The sequence below is a fragment of the Solanum stenotomum genome, chromosome 2 (genome assembly GCF_019186545.1).
Source record: "Solanum stenotomum isolate F172 chromosome 2, ASM1918654v1, whole genome shotgun sequence".
Taxonomy (NCBI): domain Eukaryota; kingdom Viridiplantae; phylum Streptophyta; class Magnoliopsida; order Solanales; family Solanaceae; genus Solanum; species Solanum stenotomum.
In genome coordinates, this window is record NC_064283.1 from 35,377,119 (window position 1) to 35,399,142 (window position 22,024).

Sequence of the window (22,024 nt, forward strand, 5' to 3'; positions counted from 1 at the left end):
ACCTCGAAACCAAGCTTGAATACTCCTAAGACACTTGAGCCTTCTTTTCCAGATTCTTTATGCTTGTTCTTGGTCTATACACAAGTAAATAATGCAAAGATCAATAAAGAAGGCCTAATTTACCTAGATAATAATCAAACTATCAAGCCTAGGCCAAACCCAGATCCTAAGGTTCAATTAGGGCTATTCCCACCATCAACTTCAGGTCAAAACCCTCCCCCAATGATAATTACCCTAGAATCCAAGTTCTACGGATCAAAAAATGGATTAGGGGAGTAATAATCTTACATTTTGCGCTAGAAGTTGTGGGAATCTATCAAGAAATAGCTTTGGGTCGTCTCTTAGCTCTCAAGAACGAAGGTTTGTAGAAAAATAACATTTTTAGGGTTTTTCCCTGATTTAAGTTGCGACTATCCCGCTACAGCGGGACCCTAACCCTCTACAGCGGCTTGCTCACAGATAGAAAGTTGGAATTTGACTTCCAACCTCCCCTTTCCCAACACACCTTCAACCCTTGACGTTCAGAAACTACCCTTTCACGCCAAGATCAATTTCGGGAGGTCTACTTGCCCGAATTAGATTCGGTAAAGCCATAAAGACTCCTTAACATCTTGTCTATCCACTCATGTGATCAAATTCATAATTAGATCCCGCATTCAATACTAGATCTCTCTAGACCTCTGCTGACTCAGATTTCGTCCAAATTTGGGCTAGGCTACAATTTTCCAAGTCACTACTCAAAAGTTTTCTTGCCCAATTTCTTTCCCCATTGGCTTTTCCATAACGATGGGAAAAGGTCGTTACAGTTATAGGCCTGTAACTACCTCATATTGTCTTTATCTCTACTTTTTCAGTGTTCTTATATTACTTTAGTTAGTTGATGAATTCTTTGAGTTAGCATTATTATACCTCATGTATTTGTTGTCACATCCCTTTTCGAACCGCGGAAAGGGTTTTTCCAATTTAAGTGATGGTGTTGATTATAAATTATTTTACTTTTCAAAGTTGTTACTTAGAATTGAATTATGGTGTTTCAATTCACCTTTTTTTTTGAATTCATAATCAAAGGAAATGACTCTTTATTTTGGTCTACTAACTAGAAATTCGGATAAGGAATTTTGTTGGCTGAGGGGAAGGTATTAGGCATTCTTCGAGTCTCTTGATTCTAGCACAGTAGCTTTTATTGACTTATATCTATTTTTAAATTATTTTTGGATATATTTTTATAGGCTACAACTTCATTCGCATTTTTATTGTTGAACTTCCATTTGATCTCAAATCGGATGCACAACTGCATTCTCGATTCTGACATTTAAATAGCGTAAGAGCATAACTGCTTTCTTATCTCGAACGTATCTCACATAATAATCTATATATATGAATCTTGATTTAAATTAACAAAAATAATTATCTATGCATCCTTGAATTTCTTTTAAGTGTTTCAAAGAAAATGTGTAACCACATTCTTGATTGAAGCCATTTTTAACGTATCTGAATTTTCCTACAAAAAATAATTTGCCACTTTTTAAGTGGGAATCAAGTGGTGCAGAACAACAACAACAACAACAACAATAATAATAATAGTAATAATAATAATAATAATAATAATAATAATAATAATAATAATAATAATAATAATATTTCATCATAAACATGCACACAATAGTTATTAACCATTGTTGAAATTTTTTTATTAGTTTTTTATAATAAATATTATAATAATACAATATTAGCTAATAAAATTACAAGAATAAATGAATATCTACTCTAAATTATAATTAAGAAATACTAGCTTATTATTAAACCTATTTTTTTAAATACATACTTTTTTCTAACATTCTATTTCTTTTCATTTTTTAAACAATTGAAAAAAAAACTTACCTTAAAAATGATTTTATTCTTGTAGTTTTCAAATCTTTTAAAATAAATTTAATAAAATAAGATAAAAGTTAAAAATATTTAATTTATATTTTAAAAATATTCAACCACTAAAAATGGTGTAAAAGTTAAGTTCGACAAAAAATTACGTGTCTACATTTATATAATTTTTATTTGAGCTTGGGTGAACTATCATTCCAACTTATTACTCCTATTTTGGGACTCATACTACACTTCTTTATTTTTTTTTTATGCAATGCCTAATACACTCGTTGAATCATGATTCTTTCGTGGCCATTACTGATTAGATCGTGATGAGATCTTAGCGTTCGAAGACTTAATGTTTTCCCTTTTTTGTACTATCTATGTATTTTATATTTTTATCAAACAAATCTTTTGTATATAGTCTCTTTCGGTACTTAGAGGATCTTGTATCAGTGGTATAAGATTCAAAATGTAGTTCTTATTTATATTCGCCTTTCTTGGTAACTTTTGGATCTTTACTGTATATTTTTTAACGTTATGTACGTATCTATCCTATAGTCATATTTTATATCTATTTTTCTTCTTCATAGTTATACTATAGCTTCAGTTTATCACTCAATGTTTGGCTTTTAACTTGTCTACTGGGTTTATGGTTGGCGCCAACATATTACTTCAGATCAGATTTGTGCCAATTCCTCGATTCACAGAATGCCCTTATCAATCAAACTTTCTCTCACTTATGGTAATATAAGGCTTTCATGAGGCTGATCTTGAGCCACCATCCAAGCGTGAATACCTTCATTTAAAAGAATATTTTTTGTGTAGAAAGTCTCAAATTCAGGATCTTCAACTGTGCGAATTTCCTGAGAAACGAAGTCATAGGCACATAGGTTCAGAGCTAGACCGACTGATATCAGGTCGTGGCTATATAGCATATTTTGCGTATGAGCGAGAATTAGCTAACTAAAATTCAAACTGGTTTAAACTAAATTTTCCAACTTGGATCATCCGGGTTATATTTTTTATGGATCATCCTTATCTATCCCTGCCCCTTGACACTCCCTACTTGATATATTCTTTTTTCATTCGTTGTTAAAACTACTTTATATAATTTAACCCATGAAAATGTTTTCATATGGCCTTGGAATTTCAATCTATAGAGTATATCCCCTAATCAATTTGAAATATTACGTTGACTTGTCTTCTAATACTTTTTTACTTAAGTTGGAATATATCAATTATTTTTCTTGATTAAGAAGGTCATTTTTTTTGTATTCAGATTATAATTCTTGTGTTTGATTTTTATTTTTAAAGATTTGTTGGTTATCCGGAAGTATCTAAGAAGTGACAAAGAAAAAATTACCTCAATTTTTAAATTTAAATTATTTATTCTCTGTCTATTTGTTACCATGGTATAATTAGTAAGCAATTAACTCTAGAGGTGCTACTTTGTTGACCATTTTTCAGATTTACAGATTTCATAGTCCTATAAATATTAGCTTATTTTCTCCTCATTTTATCACTATATCTCAAGACTCAAAGGTGGCTTCCTCTCTTGTCCTTCAATTTCTCATATACAGTCTAGGAAAATTTATTTATATTCTAATTTCTTTATGCTGCTAAGAATCTTTTATATGTTAGTAAGAACTATCATGAAGTAGAGAAAGATTTTCAATCTTGTATATACACCATTGTCTTGTATAGCAATTTTTAGAGTACAAATTAATATATATGTCTTAACTTTTTGATTTTGTTTTCATTAAGTTTTGTTCAACTTTATACAAGTTTTGGTTGGAATTGATTGTTAGTTGAAGCAGTTCACTTGGTCAAACTTATCATTGTAGGTAACTTTTAACTCTTTGTTGTATGCAGAATGACATTTTATTTCCTTTTAATTAATGTCAAAGTTTATTATTTGAGTATCACTTTCCTTCAAATGTTGTGTGAATTAATATTTATATTACAAGCTAATGTACATTATATTGATTATATTTAATCTACATCAAGTAATATTTTAATGCAGGAAGAAATTGTCGAGGGATATAGAATAACACTCTTCTAAAAAAAATTGATAATTTTTAAAAATATTTGTCTTTTTCTAAAGCCTCAAATAGTTTTTGAAAATAGAATATATCATTAAACTATTGTCACAAAAATGAAAATAAATTCTCTTAACCAAAAACATGTTTAAAGATAACTCAAACATACAAATTGTGGTCATATTTGTTTTAGTGTAATTTTACAGCCACACAAACAGATATCTAATACCAAACTTTTTCTTGGCTCCTTCTTTTTGAGATATTTGTTGATGATTCTTTTTATTTTTTACCTATATTATGAACCTTATAAATTGCACTTTTAAGATTGTTTTTATACAATTTTAAAATCTTATTGATTTTTTTATCGAATTTATCTAAAATATGTAGATGTTAGATAGTGGTTGAATGTTTCGTCAACACCAACAGTTATAATTGCACAATATTTAAAAATAACAGGAAAAAAATGTAAGCAACACCCTATAAAGTGATATTTATTTAAATCATCCTCAATCAATTATACATTTATTTTGTATACACCGTTTTATTTGCTGATATTATGTAGAAGCATAAGTGATTCAAAAGTCTCAAATATAGTTAGCAAGAAGGGTCCTTATAGGAATATTCATCTTCACTTTATTTATTTATTGTTTGCATTAATTTAAGGTTTTATGGCATGATGGCCATCTTGAATAATTTTTTATTTGTCACTTTTTTCAAACTTAATAACACTATGAAAATCATGATTGAACTTGCAAGGTCATATTGATGTGCCTTCACCAGTCTCTTTCATTTCTACCATGGACTACACTACCATGCAAAGCTATACCTCAATGACCCTACAACATAACCCGGCTTCACAAGGTCAGGATCCTCCAATGTCTAGGCAGATAAATGATCACCAGAGGCTCATCATTGAACCTGAGGGGTTTGGGTATGATTTATCTATTTTTACATCTTATACTAATGTTAGTTTTCTAATTTATGAATTTGACCTCCTATTATTCTACGAGTAATTATTATATTGAAGATTTAATGCACGCCAAGACACTGCGAAGATCCTTACATCTTCTATTGGAAAGTTTTTTGATGTTGCATACTTGATCTGGGGTGAGATTCCACAAACAGTTAGGCAACAAATTTTTAATGAGTTTAAGATAATTATGAATTTATTATTTAGATTAAAACTATATGTATTATTTTTTATTTCTAATGTAAGGTTTTTTAAAAATAAATTCAGGAAAGTGTGTATGGCTTCCCATGCATGACAAACAGAGCACAATTAATTTTGAGAAAAGGGAGAGTCATAGAATATTAGACTCCTTTTATAATGGTCCCAAAAAGGGTAGAATTCCGAAGTGGTATAAACCAAATATTTTTGAAGATCTATGCCTACTCTGGAGTAATCATAAGTTATTTAAAGAGAGGAGCAAACATATATGTAGTAAGTCTTTATGCTACCTTTGCTGTTTTTTGTATTATTACATATAAAAGCCCAAGTAGTACACTAGTTCCTTTTTGTTCTAGTTCGAGACACTTAGTATTTCAAATGTAGGTAAGGAAATCACATACTAATCATGGTGGCCTCTTTAATCTTTCCTTTTTTTTTCGTATAGTTATTATTGGGTTATGTCCCTAGACACTTTTATTTTATTTGAATAAGATACTCCTTCACTAGAATTTTTGGAGATGGATAATGATATTTGAATGTTTTTTGACATGGAGTCATTTTTGTGCTATCATCGTTCATATTAGATATTCTATGTTGGTTGGTAGATTTCTTAATGAATGACATAACAAGTGGGATGCTTCTATTATATGGGATATTTAGCAAAAGTTTCTGTTGATATTTGGTTACTAATAAGATGAATATTGGTTCTCTTGACATGGGTAGTTGATTGCTGAGTGTTAACTACAATGATTGATGGACAAACTTTAATTTATTTTCTATTTCATGATAAGGAATAAATTTCAATATTCCTTACATACATGTTCATAAAGGTTGAAAACATATCCCCAATATCACCATCCATGATCCAAATGATTAATAATTATATTAAAAAATATTAAACATCAAATAATATGAAAGCATCTCCATAAAAAGAAATGGAGAATATCAAAATTGAAGCAATAATTATGTCTCAAGTTTTTTCCCTCTTGATTAAGTAATAAATTGTGAAATCAGCTATCACATTTCATTTATAAGGTATTAATGATTATCCTATTCAATTGCCTAATCATTGGTTCATCATAATATTCTCATATTTACAAGACTAAAATCAATAATGAAGACAAAGGAAAAATCATTCTTGAAGCTCACATTTAATGACGGCTTCTGTGTGCTATAGTACAAACTCTCTTGACTAGCCCTTTAACATAACACAATTAAACTTTATTACCTTATTTTATATGAAACTCATTAATATTATTAAACACTTATTAGACTCATAATTCAACATTCACTTTGAAACATAATAAATTTCATTGTTAAACTAAGCTAACAAAACTAAGATATCAACATAATTGAAATAAATTGATAAGGGAGTCTCAAATAAGGTCTCATCATAAAACTGATTCATTTTTTAATTAAAAGCATCCATGAATTGATAAATCTTTTGTATCATAATGTCTGCATATCATCAAAACTTGGTTTCATATCAAAATCACTTATAACATGAGTTCATGAGAAATTCATTGAAAACAATGAAATATGTTCAAATCATGCATAATAAGAATGACGAATAAACTTGAAATCAATTGAACCCACGGAAAAATCGTAAAATCCTTGAATTGAGTGAGAATATTAAAGTAGAATTTGAGGTTTCATTAGGACATAATGGGTGAAGAGGAACCCATTGAGAAATTTTCAACATACAATAATCAATGCCCTAATAATGCATTTGATTTTGATCTAAGACCACCCTCTTTTATGCTCTCGGCGTAAGGTAGTTATCGTACAACGGTGTGGTGCCATGGCCAGAGGTAGGGAAGAGGAAGAGGACGAAGGCAAGGACGCGTGATAAAATAGCCACTAGTTACCATTGGAAGCTCAGTAGGAGCTAGAATTGTAGCTTGGGATATGACGCCGGAACCAGATCCATCTAAAGACCCAGCTAAAAATGATAAAGTCATAACCCCAGAGACTGGATCTCACTCTAATGGAACAAAAAAGGGGAGGAAAATATAGTTGAATACCCCAAATAGTGAAGTAACAGAGGAAGTAGTGGAAAACCTGCAACAAATCAATGGAACAGTAGCTAAAGCGGTAGTGAAAGTTAATGGGAAGGATGAGAAAACAAATGAACCCTGGGTAAATATGTTTAAGAAGAACAGAAATGTAGGGAATGGTATGGCCTTAGAAATGGAAGGCGATGTAGTAGTTCAACTCGAAAAGGAGGAGGTTGAAAGAGAGACTGAGAAGTGGAATTATTCCGTAATTGTTAGTGCTATTGGAAAGTGCCCAAGTTATAATGCAATGCAAAATATTTGTGACTCAAAATTGGAATGTTGTTGAACCGAGTATAAATATGCATTACCAAGTGTATTTTATTGTTAAGTTTCAATCATTGAAGGATACCCAGGAAATCCTGATGGCTGGACCTTATTTTATAAACTACAGACCACTGATTTTGAAGAAATGGTCAGCTTATTTTGATTTTAGTAAAGAGTTCCCAACATATAACCCCTTATGGGTGAAACTGCCGCATTTACCACTGAACTGTTGGGTCAAACTTGCTAAGCCGAATCGCAGGCACCATAGGTTCACCTATATATGCTGATGAATATACATTTAAACATTTGAGAGTGTCATTTGCGAGAATGCTAATTGAAGTTAATATAACCAAACCACTTCCCAATAAAATTATTGTGAAAGATCCCAAGGGTAAAGTGTTTACGCAACAAGTTATATATGAATGGAAACCAATGTTCTGTGAAGTTTGTCAAGTCATAGGACATAAATGTGACCCTAACCATCATGGAGAACATGGATAAGCAAGAAGAAGAAGAGGTCACGCAAGGCAGAAAAAAGTGCAAAAATGGATAAGTAAAGGATCAATCATACCAGTGGCTCAAACTACACAACAATAGGGTGAAGGGATTGTGATACAAATGATAGAAGTGGAATGCATAGTGCAGGGTCAAAACAGAAATGAAGAAGAGTAAAACCAAACTCGACTAAGAGGCAAGATTCAAGAGTTTACACGAAAGGATTTTCCAATGCTATACTTAGTGCCTATCAAGAACAGATTTATTGCAGTCAGTGAAGATGGCGGAAGTACTTAACCTCTAGATAAGGGGAGGATTACCCAATCCATATGACTTGGATATTTTGGAATGTTAGGGGGGTGAATAAAAGATACAAAAAGAAAGAAGTGAAAAAGTTTTTCCACAATAATCATATTAAGCTAGCGGGAATAATTGAAACTAGAGTAAAACATCTTAAAGTGGATAGGATCATTAATAATCTTAATTAGGGATGGGGTTATATACACAACAATCAATCGGCTAGCAATAAAAGAATTTGGATCATGTGGGAACCACAATCATATTCAGTCACACGTATAGAAAAGGATGAACAATGGATTTGTCACGACCCGAGAGCAACCCCTAGTTGTAACCGGCGTACTCGACCTCTCGGAGGTCTAATACAAGCCTCTTAGAATTCATTCATCGCATAAAGCTAAAAACCACAAGGAATTTAAAAGTTTCTTCACACACGAAGAATACTTTCATTAATAAGCAAGCGGAAGACTTTTAAAACATCTAAGTTACAATATATATGTCTCATAAACCATCTAACACTTTGGAGTACAACATAAGAACTAAGCCCATACAAGACTTAAACAATATACTAGAAATACATCAAAAGGAACATGTAGTGTATTGTCCTCGAATCTATGAGGACTCACCAAGTATTCATCTTCAACACTTAGAAACCTATCAAGTAGCCATGACATGTCACCATCTCCAAATCACTACACATTAGTCAAAAAGGGAAAGAAAGGAGTTAGCACAATTAAGTATTAAGTATGGAGGCCATGCAAGAAAACATGCACAACGGACATTTACAAGGAATGTATGCTTTCATATCATTTTGATAAAACCTTCACTTCACAAGTATAAGAGACATAATACAAGTCAATGTTCACATATAAAACCATAGCCAACCGTATACATACTCAACATATATTCATAGACAACCCATGCTTAACTTTAAAGGAACACATGCCATTTCATTACCATAGGACCTCTACCAAATATAACCTTAAGACACACTTGAATAAAACAAGAAGTGACCGCCCATACAACCTCTTCAAGCACACTTAAGAGTTCCTCAAGATTACCTTAGATAAGGACATTTCCTTTACAACATAACATCAATAGGCCAACATTCTTTAAGAAACCATTTAGGAGACATTCAAGCACATAAGGGGATTTTCACATAATAGTCGTTAGACTTAGGGAACTCACTTTAGTATCTTCAAAGCCTACTCGTGCAATGTGTAGATAGCATCCCATACTACTACCTACACGTTGTAGAACCTATCCAATAACTAGAGTGCACATCCCACACGATGGGAATAGGCCTAACCAACATAGACCATATTAGCTAGGTATGGAATCCGGAGTCTATCCTACTCCGTAGAGGTTGTTCTACTTGCCAAAGGTAGAACTAGTAAGCAACCCATGTAGGCACATGGTTTAGGGGATGCCCAAGGAAGTTTATTGCGCCTAATCTCATACTCAACTAGACCACCTTCCTAACCACATCCACTCGGTGCTAGCCTTGTTTCCCATAGAGTATTCAATCACATATGTACTAGAGAGGGTTCCTTTTCTAGTTCAACCAACACATAGTACCTCTTCCCAAGGAAGTCCCCATTTCTTAGTCATGGCCAATCGAGGTTCATAAGGATAGCTCATTTGACTTTCTTAGATAAGGATTCTCATGCCATTTCGGCTCCATCTATCTCTAAGTCTATCATTTCACTCAAGAAGGGAACATCGCCCTAAGGCCCATCCTTCAAGGTTATACATTCACATTTAGGCGCCTAGACTTACTCATGAAAAGGGTACCATGCTAGGTCTAGCCTAATCAAGACATAGTCTAAGAGTCCTCTTTTACCATTCATGGGAAGGGCACCATTTCTTAGTTCTAGCCCACTTCACACATTCATACATTCAAGACTTTAAGTTACAAGGAGAGGCACTTTAGTCTACCAACCAAGTCACAACATTATCATATAAGGATACTTCATAATCTAACATCATCTTATATATACATCATGAGAAAAATCATACTTTAAATCACAATGCTATCCACTTTACATCGGATCATCACAAAATCACATAAACTCATTCACATCATACCTTCACACATATAGCTTCACATAAAACTTTACATATAGCTTCATATAGGACTTAACATATAGCCTCATTTATATATAATAATATAACAGTACAATAGCACTCATATAATGCCCTTCATTGCCTCAATTCACAATAATACAATATTCCAACATTATGCAACAACTTCCCCAATGCCTTCATGGCTACAATTCACAATAATACCACACAAGAACAAGATATAACACTTTCACCAAAGGTGGATTCAACCTACCAACAACAATCAATTCAATAAAGAGAGTTCAAGCTTTCTTACCATAATTCAAAGCCATAGCCAAAATCACCAAAATCCAAGCAATCACCAATACTTCACCCATAAGGCTTACCGCACTTAATTCACCCATTATCAACAACTAATCATGAATAAACATTAAACAACACAAGAGATATCAATACAATTCATTTACACATAATTCCATCAACTTTGAATTAATAGAAATAGACCCACTTCATAAACACATTTTAGGGTTTTGTAGAATACAAGGATTTATGGAGTTTTTCATCTTGAAACATCAAATAAACATCAATAATATCATAACTTATCATTTGAAATCTTTTCATGCAAGAACCCTTGAGTTTGAGTAGAAATTAGGTTTTTTCACAAACTTTGGAAAAGTTGAAAACCATTTGAAATTGGCTTTAGGGTGATAGCTTGCCCTAGATAAAGAACCCCCATACCTTTACTAAGATTCCCCAAGAAATTTGATGAAGAAAACGTCTTGCATCCACAACCCTAGCTCCCACTTCTTCTTCCTTGAGTTAGAGAGAGATATAGAGAGAGAAAGAACTTGGGATTTGATTTGGGAAAATAATGAGTTAAAGGAATGTTTTAAGACCCAAAACCATTTAAAATCAACCCCACACAATAAACAATTAAAAAGAAATTACATAAAAACCCCTCATAGAACCTCATTATAAAGTCAACACAAAGTCATAGGCTCTTGCTTAACCTATCATTTTTCCGAGTCGTTACATTATCCCCCACTTAGGAACATTCATCCTCGAATGACACTTTAAACACATAAGGGGGGGGGGGTAACGATTCAAGTAAACAACCCATCAACATGCATGCAACATCATAGACAAGGCACATAACTAGGAGGAACATCTACTACACATCAATAAGGCTCAAATAACTTCATGCAATTCAAGAAAGTGGGCACAACATCTACTAACTCCTTATGTATCATCTTTACCTTTTCTCATGCTATTGGAGGAACTTCCTTTTCCATATAACATCATCAAGCACATCATGCAAACTTCTCATCAATGCACAATTATGCAACATTTACCATAAGGCACATTTAAGCAACTCTCTCATAAAGGCTCAATATGCAACTTCTCAATAACACGTAAGGCATGATAAGCAAGTCAACTCATGCGACATTTAGGCAAATCATTATATATGCACATCAACATGAGGAACATAAATTTATGAAAACTCATTTTCTCACTTTAACAAGAATTTATTTAAAACATGCCTAATATAAGGAGACCATGGAAAACTCTTTTTCACCTAAGACTCCAAGACATTCTACAAGCTTCTAGGAACTCTTTGTTTTAGGCTTAAATAGTCACATAAAGAAAAGGTAAGGATATCAACACTCCTCAACCCCCTCACTACTCAACATACCATCCCCCACTTAAGGTTAAACTAAGCTAAGGTCAACATGTACATGCCATAAGAATCTCAAGGGAGAAACCATCAATCTTAGAAAAAACCATTCTCACCCAACTCTTCAATTCACTAAACCTCTTGTAATGAGAACATCTTTCTAGCCTAACTCATGACTACCAAAGATTCTAAAAAAAAAAAAGCCTTACCATAAAGACACAACATCCCCCACTTAGAAGGAATTCATACTAACTCTTTCAATTACACCTCCTTCCACCCTATGGTAGGATTACCACAACACTAAACTTCCATACTCATCACACCTATGCCCTTTAAAATACCACACTCCATCATCTCTTTCAACATACCTCAACTAAGCATATTTAAGTCGGATTCTACCGAAAACACACAAAACCAAAAAGCCACTCATCCAACCTAGAGTCATCATCACAATCTTTCACACCACCTTCATCAAGTCACAAAGCCATAGTTGGCATCACAACGAACATATTCCTCTCCCTCAACCCTTGCAACAACAACATCTCAAAGGTCACACTGTAAGGACCATCACATGAGGAACAAGGGAAGACATTATAGAGAGAAACTCCGTGGCACGACTAAAAGAATGAAGAAGTGAAAGTCTCTTAGCACCTAATAGCCTCCTATTCATAATGTGGTGCGCTTCACATTATGAACAAGACTCTACTAGATGTGGTTATGAGACAACCTAAGACCATACCGAGAATCTTATGCTCTGATACCAAGTTTGTCACGACCTGAGAACACCCCCTAGTCGTAACCGGCGTACTCGACCTCTCGGAAGTCTAATACAAGCCTCTTAGCATTCATTCATCGCATAAAGCTAAAAACCACAAGGAATTTAAAACTTTCTTCACACACGAAGAATACTTTCATTAATAAGCAAGCGGAAGACTTTTAAAACATCTAACTTTACAATATATATGTCTCATAAACCATCTAATACTTTGGAGTACAACATAAGAACTAAGCCCATACAAGACTTAAACAAAATACTAGAAATACATCAAAAGGAACATGTAGGGTATTGTCTCGAATCTATGAGGACTCACCAAGTCTTCATCTTCAACACTTAGAAACCTATCAAGTAGCCATGACATGTCACCATCTCCAAATCACTACACTTTAGTCAAAAAGGGAAAGAAAGGGGTTAGCACAATTAAGTATTAAGTATGGAGGTCATGCAAGAAAATATGCACAACAGACATTTACAAGGAATGTATGCTTTCATATCATTTTGATAAAACTTTTACTTCACAAGTATAAGAGACATAATACAAGTCAATGTTCACATATAAAACCATAGCCAACCGTATACATACTCAACATATATTCATATACAACACATGCCATTTCATTACCATAGGACCTCCACCTAATATAACCTTAAGACACACTTGAGTAAGACAAGAAGTGACCGCCCATACAACCTCTTCAAGCACACTTAAGAGTTCCTCAAGATTACCTTAGATAAGGACATTTCCTTTACAACATAACATCAATAGGCCAACATTTTTTAAGAAACCATTTAGGAGACATTCAAGCACATAAGGGGACTTTCACATAATAGTCGTTAGACTTCGAGAACTCACTTTAATATCTTCAAAGCCTACTCGTGCCATGTGTAGATAGCATCACATACTACTACCTACACTAGAGTGCACTACCCACATGATGGGAATATGCATAACCGACATAGACCATACTAGCTAGGTATGGAATCCGGAGTCTATCCTACTCCGTGGAGTTGTTCTACTTGCCAAAGGTAGAACTAGTAAGCAACCTAGGTAGGCACATGGTTTAGGGGATGTTCAAGGATGTTCATTGCGCCTAATCTCATACTCAACTAGGCTACCTTCCTAACCACATCCACTTGGTGCTAGCCTTGTTTTCCATAGAGTATTCAATCACATATGTACTGGAGAGGGTTCCTTTTCTAGTTCAACCAATTCATAGTACCTCTTCCCAAGAAAGGCCCCATTTCTTAGTCATGGCCAATCGAGGTTCATAAGGAAAAGTCATTTGACTTTCTTAGATAAGGATTCTCAAGTCATTCCGGCTCCATCCATCTCTAAGTCTATCATTTCACTCAAGAAGGGAACATTACCCTAAGGCCCATCCTTCAAGGTTATACATTCACATTTAGGCACCTAGACTTACTCATGAAAAGGGTACCATGCTAGGTCTAGCCTAATCAAGACTTAGTCTAAGAGTCCTCTTTTACCATTCATGGGAAGGGCACCATTTCTTAGTTCTAGCTCACTTCACACATTCATACATTCAAGACTTTAAGTAACAAGGAGAGGCACTTTAGTCTACCAACCAAGTCACAACATTATCATCTAAGGATACTTCATAATCCAACATCATCACATATATACATCATGAGAAAAATCATACTTTAAATCACAATACTATCCACTTTACATAGGATCATCACAAGATCACATAAACTCATTCACATCATACCTTCACACATATAGCTTCACATAAAACCTTACATATAGCTTCATATAGGACTTAACATATAGCCTCATTTATATATAATAATACAACAATACAATAGCACTCATATAATGCCCTTCATGGCCCCAATTCACAATAATACAGTATTCCAACATTATGCAACAACTTCCCCAATGCCTTCATGGCTACAATTCACAATAATACCACACAAGAACAAGATATAACACTTCCACAAAAGGTGGATTCAACCTACCAACAACAATCAATTCAATAAAGAGAGTTCAAGCTTTCTTACCATAATTCAAAGCCATAGCCAAAATCACCACAATCCAAGCTGTAACACCCCGTATTCGAAACGGACCAAAAATGCAGATTTTGAGAAGTTGCAGGTGCGACTTACGGTCACCATCCACCGACCGTAGGTCAGACCATGGCCCATCCTGGTGGTCCGTGGTTCGCCACTGCAACCCCTCCCCAGCCAGCTCAGAAAAAATTGGCTAAGTCTCGACCCACGGTCCGTAGATCAGACCACGGTCCGTGGTCTGTGTCCGTGGATCAAGACCTCCTTACCCAACCTCTGACACGAACTACGGTTGACCATCACGGACCGTCATTCGATCCACAGTCCATAGGTCTGACCGTAGATCGAAGGTTAGCAGCCAGTTAGCTGAAAATTCTGATGGGTCAACTTCAGATGGTCATAAATTTTAGCAAAAAATGAATTATGTGTCCCAAGACCTATGGTTAGATAGATAATTGAATTACCTTTCCAACGCCACCGAGTTTGCAAAATTCCGACCTCCGAGTAAAAAGGTATCCCCGTTTTAGTGAAGCCCTGTCGGGTAGACTCGACCTACGGACCCAATCGATGGACCGTCGATTGATTGACGGACCGTTAGTCAGGTCCGTCAGTCACTCCGACAGCAGCTAATTCAAGGTTCCTTTGGTCTTTTTCTATTTCGTTTAACCCCTAAGATACGTCGTTTAGACCCCAAATCATGAGGTTTTAATTAGTTTAAACCTAGAAACATAACTAGAACTTACCTAAGTCAATTCATTAATCAAAACTTAGAAAAATTAGAAGCAAGAGAGGAGAAAAAGGTCAAGAACCCTAGTTCAAGAACGCAGCGTGGTTCCTTCAGCTCTAGCCCCAAAATCGAAAGATTTCTCTTGAAATTCGTCAGCAGGTGTGTGGGATTTCACTAGTGGGTTCCTTTCGCCCATTAGGTCCCTAGAATTCAGTCAGATTCTTGATTCCATGATTATGAACAGACCTAGGATTTCTAGAATTTCAACAGATCATCATGAATTAGTTATTTAAAATGTTCCAAATCAGATTATCATGTTATTGCTCAGTTTATCGTATAAATTTCACAACCCTAGCTATGTATTTCATTAGTTCTTGAATTACACATGCTAGGTCAGATATTTCAGTTATTCAGATATACATGCTCCAGTTTTATGCCACATTATCAGTATATTTCAGCATAAACCCTATTTTGAGTTATAAATCATAAGAAGCTTTTCTTTAAGACAACACTTGAGTTTTAAACTGTGTTTTTGAGAAAGTTAAGATGAGTTTGAGAAAGAGCTTCTAAAACATGATTAGTATGACAATTGAGTAGGTCATCAATGTATGAATAGTATGGTATCTAGATATACCATCAATGTTTATGCAGTATGACTTCCCAAGTCATCAATGATCAGAGTATTGTTTTCTAAAAAGGAGTTTTCAAGTATGAGTATCTACATGTCAGTATTTTAAGCTATTCAGTATTTCAGTCATAATATATTCAGTTATACATGCCTCAGTTTATGAATGCATCATTATCAGATTAATTGTTGCATTCTCAGTTTGCATGTTCAGTTCCGAGCTATCCAGTATTTACAGAAATTCAGTCATAACCAGTTAATCACTAATTCATTGGGAGTAGCATAATACCGAGTTGGACTAGGGTTTCAGCGTACCCATATAGTCCCAGAACTACGAGCCACGTAGGTGTAAGTCCCCTCTGTGGGCAACATCAGTTTAGTGATCACGCCAGCATGCCTCTATACCTCTGGCAGGGTATATTGGGTCCTCTCGATGGGGCGTATACATCGGACTCCACATTTAGCTCATGTGGTTTTATGTCGGTTATTAGTAGCTCCCACAGTTCAGTCAGACTCTATTGCATTGACCATATTTCAGTACAGTCAGTATTCAGTCTCAGCATGTTATAAATTTGGTCATTGCATCAGTTAGCTCAGTATTCAGTATTTTCAGTATCTATATCATGTTCAGATTATTTCATTGCTTTATTGCTTTGTTCAGTTATATGTTATTTCAGCTTTACTCTATCCTGCATGCTCAGTACCTTTCAAGTACTGACGCATACGTGCGCTACATCTTCTCGTGATGTAGGTTCAGGTTCTCAGCATCCAGATCACGCTTAGATCGATTCCCGATCTTCAGTTCAGCAGAATCAGTTGGTGAGTCCTCATTCTTCGGGGACAATAGTCATGAGTTTCTTTTCAGTGTTTTAGTCTTTAGTTTCAGTTTTGCTAGACTTAGCTGGGGCCTGTCCCAGCATTTCTAGTCAGTTTAGAGGCTTATTTCAGACATAGTTAGATTCAGCTTAGTATTTTGAGTTTGATATTTCTTTTGTATTAAACTCTCAGATTTGATATATTCAGTTATAGTATATGGGTATTCCCCATCTTTTCAGATTTATTTATGAATTAGCTTCCGCATCAGTTTATTATCTTTAGTATGCTCATGATCATGCCAGCAGGGTTAGCTTGGGATCACTTGTGGTCCTAGGTCCCGTGTCCGCGTCTTGGGGGTAGCTCGGGGCGTGACAAACTTGGTATCAGAGCATTAGGTTTAAGTGTCCTAGGATGTCTGAAAAGCCGCACTAGGTAGAGTCCTTTTCATGGGTGTGTAGTGCGCACCACATCTAATGAGAGGGAGGCTACAAAGTGTCTTTAGGAAAAATCTTCATTTTCTTGTTACTCTTATCGTGCGTAAGGTATGATCTAATTCCATTCTAACTCGACGTTCTACGTTTCAGTGATCATGCCTCCTCGTAGAGCTTATGTCAGGAATGCGAATGCCAGGAACGCAAACGCAGCTCCTCCAGTTCCAGATCAAGAAGTGTCAAATGCTGAATTCAGGAATGCCATTCAGATGTTGGCTCAGAGTGTCGCTAACCAGAACAATCAGCGAGTTCAAGCTCCTGTGAATGCAAATGGTGGATCAGCAGCAGCAAGGGTCCGTGACTTTGTTAGGATGAATCCTCCAGAGTTCTTAGGATCGCAGACTGGTGAAGATCCCCAGAATTTCTTGGATGAGATCAAGAAGATCTTTGAGGTGATGCAGGTCACTGGGAATGATCGGGTTGAGTTAGCATCTTACCAACTTAAGGATGTAGCTCATATCTGGTATACTCAGTGGAAGGAGAACAGGGGTACAGATGCTGCTCCTATTACTTGGGAATGTTTCAGCGAAACCTTTCTAGACAGGTTTTTCCCCATAGAGTTGAGAGAAGCAAGGGCCCAGGAATTTATGAACTTAAGGCAGGGTAACATGACTGTCCAAGAGTATGGGCTCAAGTTTAACCAACTCTCCAGGTATGCTCCTCACATGGTTGCTGATTCCAGGGCTCAGATGAATAAGTTTCTCTATGGAGTGTCAGACTTAGTGAAAACAGAGTGCAGGAATGCTATGTTGTTGGGAGACATGAACATCTCTAGGCTCATGACTCATGCTCAGCAGGTTGAGGGTGATAAGCTTAGGGAACAGGCTAAGGAGACTAAGAAAGCAAGAACAGGTAACTACGAGTATTCCCACCAGAAATCGGGTGGTGGAAACCGCTCGCATTTTCAGTAGAAGTCTTCGACTCCAGCCCCTTCATCAGCTAGTGTTCCATCCCCCAGGTTCCGTAATGATCAGAAAGGTAGGGCGTCAGGCTCTAAGTCTCAAGGTAGTGTTTCAGGCACCAAAACCTACCCAACTTGCCCGAAATGTAGTAGGAACCATCCGGGCGAGTGCCTTGCAGGTAAGGAAGGATGTTTTGGGTGTGGCCAGTCTGGTCATAGGGTGAAGAATTGCCCTTTTGCCAGGAAGGGGCAAGAAGGTAACAATACTAGGGCTCAGTCTACAGCTCCAACAGTACCGACAGGTCGCCCAACTCAGCAGGGTAACTCTTCTGGTACAGGTGGCGGACAACGCCCAAACAAGCCCTATGCTCTCTAGGCTCACCAGGACCAGGAAGATTCTCCTGATGTTATCACTGGTACGTTTCGAGTCCTTCTTTAGATATTTTGTAGTGTTAAATCCAAGGACTACTCTTACCTTGGTAACTCTCTTTTTACCAGTAATCTTAGGAGTTAGTCTAGAAACTCTTTCAGAACCCTTCTCAGTCTCTACTCCAGTCGGTGACCCAGTTATAGCAAGACGAGTATACAGAAATTGCCCTATCACAGTCTCTCAAAAAGTCACCTCAGCAGATCTTGTAGAGTTAGAAATGGTAGACTTCGATGTCATTCTAGGTATAGATTGGTTACATTCATGTTATGCCTCAATTGATTGAAGAACTAGGATTGTTCGTTTTCAGTTTCCAAACGAGCCAGTCTTAGAATAGAAGGGTAGTAGCTTAGTACCTATATGTTGATTATCTCTTACCTTAAGGCCAGAAAGAGGTTAATCTAGAGGGTGGTGTAGCACATATTGGGGAAAAAAGGAAGGAAGTAGAAAAAGATGTTCATCGTCTTACTCTCTTAGGAGTTAGTCTTACTAACACATCAGATGGTGGTGTGATAGTCCAGAATAGATTAGAATCTTCTTTGGTAGTGAAAGTTAAGGAAAAGCAAGACAGCGAACCGATATTACTTGAACTCAAGGGTGCAGTCCATCAACAGAGAGTTGAGGTTTATCTCCCAAGGGGGAGATGTTGTGCTTCGCTACCAGGGTCGATTATGTATTCCTAATGTGGGTGAGTTGAGACAATATATTCTTGCAGAGGCACATAACTCCAGATATTCTATCCATCCAGGCGCCACTAAGATGTATCGCGATCTGCGGGAAGTCTATTGGTGGAATAGTATGAAAAGAGATACAGTAGACTTTGTGGCTAAGTGCCCCAATTGCCAGCAAGTAAAGGTAGAACATCAGAAACCAGGAAGTATGACTCAAGAGATTGACATTCCTACTTGGAAGTGGGAAGTGATCAACATGGACTTCATCATAGGTTTACCTCGTACTCGCAGACAACGTGACTCCATTTGGGTGATTGTTGATAGGGTTACTAAGTCTTCTCGCTTTTTGGCGGTCAAGACTATAGATTCAACGGAGGATTACGCCAAGCTTTACATTAATGAGATTGTGAGGTTCCATGGGGTTCCTTTGTCTATCATCTCAGATAGAGGTCCTCAGTTTACCTCTCATTTCTGGAAGTCATTTCAGAAGGGTCGTAGTACTCAGGTTAATCTTAGCACAACATTTCATCCGCAGACGGATGGTCAGGCAGAGCGTACCATTCAGACCTTAGAGGACATGTTGAGAGCTTGTGTGATCGATTTCAAGGGTAGTTGGGATGATCACCTTCCTCTTATTGAGTTCGCCTACAACAATAGTTACCATTCCAGCATTCAGATAGCCCCTTATGAGGCATTGTATGGGCGTAGATGTAGATCTCCAATTGGTTGGTTTGAAGTACGTGAAGCAGCCTTGATGGGACCAGATTCGGTCTTTGATGCTATGTAGAAAGTGCAACTCATTAGAGATAGACTTAAGACTGCTCAGAGTCGCCAGAAGTCTTATGCAGATGTGAGAAGAAGGGAACTAGAGTTCCAAGTTGATGATTGGGTTTTCCTGAAAGTGTCACCTATGAAAGGGGTGATGAGATTTGGCAAGAAAGAGAAGCTCAGTCCCAAATATGTAGGCCCTTACCGGATCTTGAAAAGGATTAGTAAAGTGGCTTATGAGTTAGAGTTGCCAGCAGATTTAGCAGCAGTGCATCCAGTCTTTCACATTTCTCTTTTGAAGAAGTGTGTGGGTGATCCAGCATCCATAGTGCCATTAGAGAGTGTGGCCGTGAAAGATAGTCTTTCTTATGAGGATGTACCAGTTGAGTTTCTCGATCGTCAGGTTAGAAGGTTGAGAAATAAAGAAGTCGCTTCAGTCAAGGTTTTGTGGAGGAGTCAATCAGTAGAGGGAGCTACTTGGGAAGCAGAAGCAGCCATGAAGTCCAAGTATCCTCACCTCTTTCCTTTCGATTCCATTCCAGCTTGAGGTAATAGTTCCTCTTCAGTATTTCAGTCATTCATGCAAAAATTCAGTCTTAGAATCATGTTCCTTCAGTTGGTACTTGCATTTTCAGTGTATTTGCATGTCCTTGGAACTCAGTTCAGTCAGAAATTCAGTTCTCAGTGTTTAGTGGTAGGGGTTGCAGCCCTCTCCCTCCATTTCAGCTAGTTTAGTCTTCATTCGAGGACGAATGGTCCCAAGGGGGAGATAATGCAACACCCCGTATCCGAAACGGACCAAAAATGCAGATTTTGAGAAGTTGCAGGTGCAACTTACGGTCACCATCCACGGACCGTATGTCAGACCACGGCCCGTCCTGGTGGTCTGTGGTTCGCCACTGCAACCCCTCCCCAGCCAGCTCAGAAAAAAATTGGCTAAGTCTCGACCCACGGACAGACCCACGGTCCGTAGATCAGACCACGGTCCTTGGTCTGTGTCCGTGGATCAAGACCTCCTTACCCAGCCTCTGACACGAACTACGGTTGACCAGCACGGACCGTCGTTCGATCCACGGTCCGTAGGTCTGACCGTAGATCGAAGGTTAGCAGCCAGTTAGCTGAAAATTCTGATGGGTCAACTTCAGATAGTCATAACTTTAAGCACAAAATGAATTATGTATCCCATAACCAATAGTTAGATAGATAATTGAATTACCTTTCCAACGCCACCGAGTTTACTAAATTACAACCTCCGAGTAAAAAGTTATGCCCGTTTTAGTGAAGCCCTCTCGGGCAGACTTGACCTACGGACCCAATCGACGGACCGTCAGTCAGGTCCGTCAGTCACTCCGACAGCAGCTAATTCAAGGGTCTTTTGGTCTTTTCCTATTTCGTTTAACCCCTAAGATACGTCGTTTAGACCCTAAATCATGAGGTTTTAATTAGTTTAAACCTAGAAACATAACTAGAACTTATCTAAGTCAATTCATTAATCAAAACTTAGAAAAATTAGAAGCAAGAGAGGAGAAAAAGGTCAAGAACCCTAGTTCAAGAACGCAGCGAGGTTCGTTCAGTTCCAGCCCCAAAATCGAAAGATTTCTCCGTGGAATTCGTCACCAGGTATGTGGGATTTCACTAGTGGGTTCCTTTCGCCCATTAGGTCTCTAGAATTCAGTCACATTCTTGATTCCATGATTATGAACAGACCTAGGATTTCTAGAATTTCAACAGATCATCATGAATTAGTTATTTAAAATGTTCCAAATCAGATTATCACGTTGTTGCTCAGTTTATCATATAAATTTCAGAACCCTAGCTATGTATTTCATTAGTTCTTGAATTACACATGCTAGGTCAGATATTTCAGTTA